This window comes from Macaca mulatta, chromosome 17 (genome assembly GCF_049350105.2).
Source record: "Macaca mulatta isolate MMU2019108-1 chromosome 17, T2T-MMU8v2.0, whole genome shotgun sequence".
NCBI classification, from domain to species: Eukaryota; Metazoa; Chordata; class Mammalia; order Primates; family Cercopithecidae; genus Macaca; species Macaca mulatta.
This window is the reverse complement of record NC_133422.1, coordinates 24,602,867-24,608,866: the sequence shown is the minus strand read 5'-3', so window position 1 is coordinate 24,608,866 and position 6,000 is coordinate 24,602,867.

The window sequence follows — 6,000 nt, the reverse complement described above, 5'->3', positions numbered from 1 at the left end:
TGCAGCATTCTTTTGTAGCTTTAATTTGCATTTCTCTAATGACCAATTATGCTGAGCAGCTTTTCATGTGCTTGTTCATCTACACCTTCTTGATGAAAGGTATATTCACATTTATTGCTCGTTTTTTAATTTTTTATTTATTTTCTTTTTCCTACCTCCCCTGGATATTGCCTGTTTTAAAACTGAACTGTTTTATTATTTTATTAAAGTTTTAAGAGACCTTTATACAGTCTGGATACAAATCCTTTTTATGTGTTTCACAAATGCATTCTCCTTTATATGAAGTTTCCCTTTTAGCATCACTGGTGAGAAAAGATTATTTCTGAAGTGCTAATTGGCAGTTTCATGCCAGTCGTGTCTCTTGGAGGTCAACATGTGACAAATGTTGTCTGAACATATGGCTGAGCGAGTGCTCACAAATGTCTCAGCTGTGTCCTTGGGGTAGGGGTGGAGGTAATTGGTAGTCCAGAGGGGAATCTGGGGGAGTAGGCAGGCTTGAAGGGACTTGGATGAGTTCATTGGGTAGCCTGCTACCATTCAATCATTTGTGCCTTTTCAAAAGTCCATCTTACCATTCAATCATTTGTGCCTTTTCAAAAGTCCGTCTTTTCTATGTCCACTAAGTTAACAAACATTCTTTAACAATGTATCAGGGAATTTTGACATGGTTAGGTTCATCCCTTTCCCATTATGTGTTTGCTGTGTTCTTGAAGTCCTATGTCCACTCCCACAGGGTGAGAGTGATACCTCTGGGAAGACCAACTACTCCAGATTTTTCACCTGAAAGTGGTAGTCAGGCCAACTTCTGTTGGTGACCAGTCATCTCTACCTGAGGAAAAAGATAAGGAGATTCTCCACTTTGGCCTCCGTTCTTAGCTAGGTTCTCTAGTCCAGCAAGGAGTTACTGGGCCTCCACCAAGAAGGTGAATCATTTGACCCCTGCTCCTTATTTATTTTATTAGCGTTTGCAGTGATGGAGAGTAAGTGGTTGGGACCTCAAACTTCTAACACATATAATTATCTCAGGTTGTTTTGGACTGCTACTCTAATTAGACCATACTAAAGAAATGTGTTCAAGGATGAATCATAAGGAAAACGCCTGCTGCAAATAAAGGAGTCACTGAGTTGTTGGCATCAGTTTGCACCTGTGTCCACAGATGATGGAGGTCAGCCCTGTCTAACTCCTCATCCATTCCACTTGGGCCCAGGGTGAGATTACCTGATTCCAAGTTGCTCTATCAGACTGAGAATGTACTCAACTTGTCAAGTCACGGTCTTTTACAATCTGCTGTATCTGCAAGTACACTGAAGGTGTGTGAAGGTTCTCATTCAAACCACCTAGGGAAGTAAGGCTATTCACATTCTCTTGCACTTGCTCTTTCTGTACTTCCTGCTCTTTGACTTTTTTTTTTTTTTTTTTATTTTTTTTTTGAGACGGAGTCTCGCTCTGTCACCCAGGCTGGAGTGCGGTGGCCGGATCTCAGCTCACTGCAAGCTCCGCCTCCCGGGTTCACGCCATTCTCCTGCCTCAGCCTCCCGAGTAGCTGGGACTACAGGCGCCCGCCACCTCGCCCGGCTAGTTTTTTGTATTTTTTAGTAGAGACGGGGTTTCACCGTGTTAGCCAGGATGGTCTCGATCTCCTGACCTCGTGATCCGCCCATCTCGGCCTCCCAAAGTGCTGGGATTACAGGCGTGAGCCACCGCGCCCGGCCCTGCTCTTTGACTTTTATGAACTCCTACACTCCTTTAAAACACAACTCAGATACCAACTCCTAAGAAGCTTTCCTGATTCTCCAAAAATGTAACTAGTCGTTTCATTCTCTGTGCTACCCCATATTTTACATAATAGCCAACTCTGATAAAGTACTTTTTATGTGCCATGCAGTGTTCCAAATATGACCATTAAACTGACATTTAATTTTCATCACAATTCTATGAGATAGATACTCTTAACATTTCTATTTCACAGACAAGTAAACAGGCACTGATGGTAGGCAACTTGTTCAAAGTCCCAAGCTTTGAATCTAGGTAGCTCTTAAAACATTCTCCCACGTATTTCTACTGCTGCACTTAAGACACTATGCTGCCATTTATTTGCTTCCCAGTCTTCTTCAATACCATGGCCCCCTAAATGCAAGGACCTGTCTTATTTGTTAATCACTGTATCCCCATTACCTGGGGGTCTCAAGCTGACGGACTTCCTTTGTGATCACTGGGACATGGCAAAGACCCCCAGCTGTGACCACCCAAGCCAGCAATTTTCTCATGAGCCTGGCATTGGAGAGTCATTGAGTGGTCTTGGATGGAAAGAAATCAAATACACTGGCCATCTGCAGTCATTAACGGGAAGTATCTCCTCATCTGAATCTACAGCAAAAAAGGAACATCATTCCATAAAAAGAAACTCTACAAAAGAAATAAGCACTGGAAACTCAGTCTCTAAATGCAAAGCAACTGAGGCAGAATCCTGAAGCAATTATTTCTGGTTCCGGAAAGGTAACTCTTGAGACTTTGCCACCAGCATTGAGTGAGGAGTCATTGAACCCTAGGAAGGTGAATGACAGCTGTGGGCACCAAGCAGTGGCGCACCCATTGTCTAACACACGGTGGCCAGGAGCCTGTGTTCCACAGTACCATTCTGAGATTTGATCTAGTTCCTGCCCTTGGCTAGACCTGGGGCAGATTCTTTTAACCTTTCAGTGCCTCCGGACTCACATAGATAGAACACAGATAATAACAGAACCCAAATTACAGGGTGGCTGGGAGGATTAAATGAGTTATATGAGTTAAATGCTTAGCATGGTGCTGGACACACAGTAAGGGTCCAAGAAACATGAGCTATTTTTCTTCCTGCTTATTAAGACAGGCAGAGAACTGGTGGTATGTAAGGTCCATTATCACAAGTACATAACACCTCTACCCCTGGTGCCTGGCACACAGTGGGCAGCAATGCTTTTTTGTTTGAGACGGAGTTTTGTTCTTGATGCCCAGGCCGGAGTGCAATGGTGCGATCTCGGCTCACCGCAACCTCTGCCTCCTGGGGCTCAAGCGATTCTCCTGCCTCAGCCTCCCGAGTAACTAGGATTACAGTCATGTGCCACCACGCCTGGCTAATTTTGTATTTTTAGTAGAGACGGGGTTTCTCAACATTGGTCAGGCTGATCTCGAACTCCCGACCTCAGGCAATCCGCCCACCTTGGCCTCCCAAAGTGCTAGCCACCGTGCCCAGCAGCAGTGATTTTTCACTGAATACATAAATGGCAAAGTGGTTGACAGGCTTTTGTTCAAGGAGACACAGTGGAATGGTAATCAGAAGTAAAGCTTAAATGTCAAGAGGACTAGCCCAGTAAGCTCTTAATTCAACATTCTATTGAGATCATTGTATTACAGACATCCACTATGTGTTCATAATAGTCAGTCTGAGGCACTGTATAAATCCTTTTGTGTCTTAAGAGTTGTCGATGATTAAATTATATTCAATGAAGTTTTAAAATTAAGTATACGTTATTGCATTCAAATGCCTGAAACACTGGAAATCCATGAAGAGCACAAGTGGCAACAATGAATTAACTGGAGTCTTCTCATGGAGAGCAACCTCTGTACCTACATGGTACTGTTACCCATCCACAGCTGCATTTCCCACGAGATTGTGAATGCTTATGTCTAGTGCTTTTGTATCTCCAGTGCCCGAGATACAGTCATGCTTAGTAAATACTTACCAAACAGCCATTGTGTTTCATGACCAAACCAGATTATAGTTTTTAGCCCAGAAATATATTCTTTCGGTGAACTTATATTTCTACAACACAATAAAAAAAACTTATACCCTTGAGACCACTTAAATATAAGTTTCAACATTTAAAAATATGGTACACAAGAAAATCATTCTTTTTTTTTTTTTTTGAGACGGAGTCTCGCTCTGTCACCCAGGCTGGAGTGCAGTGGCTAGATCTCAGCTCACTGCAAGCTCTGCCTCCCGGGTTTACGCCATTCTCCTGCCTCAGCTTCCCGAGTAGCTGGGACTACAGGCGCCCGCCAAGCTTTTCGTATTTTTTAGTAGAGACGGGGTTTCACCGTGTTAGCCAGGATGGTCTTGATCTCCTGACCTCATGATCCGCCCGCCTCGGCCTCCCGAAGTGCTGGGATTACAGGCTTGAACCACCACGCCCGGCCAAGAAAATCATTCTTGAAAGCCCTAACGTGTTAGACTAAATGACTTAATAGAACCCAGTTAAACTGAAAGCTAATGCATCTGAAAAGTCCTTTTAAACTTAAACAATTTCTAACACAATCAGATAAAAATTAGCTGGGTGTGGTGGTGGGTGCCTGTAATCCCAGCTTCTTGGGAGGGTGAGGCAGGGAACTGCTTGAAGCCAAGATTGCACCACTGTGCTCCAGCCTAGGTGACAGAGTGAGACTCCGTCTCAAAAAAAAAAAAAAAAATTGACATTAGGTCAGGCACAGTGGCTCATGTCTGTAATCCTAGCACTCTGGGAGGCTGAGGTGTGAGAATCAATTGAGCCCAGGAGTTCGAGACCAGTTTGGACAACACAGTGAGACCCCATCTCTACAAAAAACGTTTTAAAAAAGTAGCCAGGTATGGTAGTGCATACCTGTAGTCCCAACTACCTGGGAGGCTGAGATGAGAGGATTGTTTGAGCCCAGGAGTTTGACACTGTAGTGAGCCATGATCGTGCCACTGCACTCCAGCCTGTGTGACAAAGCGAGACACCATCTCTTTAAAAATAAAAAAGAAAATGATATTAGGCTCAGGAACTTTCTCTGGACTCATGTCAGAGAAACGAATCCAAGCACTTTGGGAGACTGAGGAAGGCAGATCACTGGAGGTTAGGAGTCCAGCCTGGCCAACATGGTCAAACCCCGTCTCTTCTAAAAATACAAAAATTAGCCAGGTGTGGTGCTGGGCGCCTGTAATCCCAGCTACTCAGGAGGCTGAGGCAGGAGAATAGCTTGAACCCAGGAGGTGGAGGTTGCAGTGAGCCGAGATTGCACCACTGTACTCCAGCCCAGCAGACGAGTGAAACCCTGTCTCAGGAAAAAAAAAAAAGAACACACAGAATAAGAACCACTTTATTATCTCCGGGACTCTCTCACACAAATGCTAGGGAAAACGGCCAATGTGGTGAAGGCGATCTGCAGCAGGTGATGTCTGCAGCTCCCCTCTCAGTTCAGCACCCCTCCCCACAACACACTGCACTGGGAGCCTCAAACATGCAGAGGTCTAAATCACAGAGTCCACTCTAAAGCTGCACTCTCTACAAGATACTTTTTTTGGGGGGGGATGGGGGGTGGGGATGGAGACTTGCTCCGTCACCAGGCTGGAGTGCAATGGCACAGATCTCGGCTCACTGCAACCTCCGCTTCCCGGGTTCAAGTGATTCTCTTGCCTCAGCCTCCTGAGTAGCTGGGACTACAGGCATGCGCCACCATGCCCAGCTAATTTTTGTATTTTTAGTAGACACAGGGTTTCACCATGTTGGCCAGGATGGTCTCAATCTCTTGACCTCGTGATCCACCCGCCTCGGCCTCCCAAAATGTTGGGATTACTGGTGTGAGCCACCATGCCCAGCCTCTACAAGGTACTTAAGTGTCACAGAGATTACATTGTCAGCGAAAGGATCTTGACTCTAAAGGCGGAAGTTGATTCTTCATCCTGTGGATAGGAGCAGTTTGGGTGTTAGGATTTAAGGAGGGTGGAAGTTTCGTCTTCATCCTATGGATAGGAGGAGTTCGGGTGTCAGGATTCAAGGAGGGGTGCCAAAGACAAACTCCCATTCCTTCACAATTTTGCTGGGATCAGCTCCACTTTCTTGGTTTGGAGGTGAGGTGGGGAGAGAGAAGAATTCTGGGAAAGCAGACTCTGATTTTGGCCATGGGTAGAATTCCTCCAAAGAGGAACCAGTACTCACGAAGGTATGCTAGGCAGGAAATGGTTCCATAAAATGGACATTACTTACCACTCAGCATTGTGAGGATCA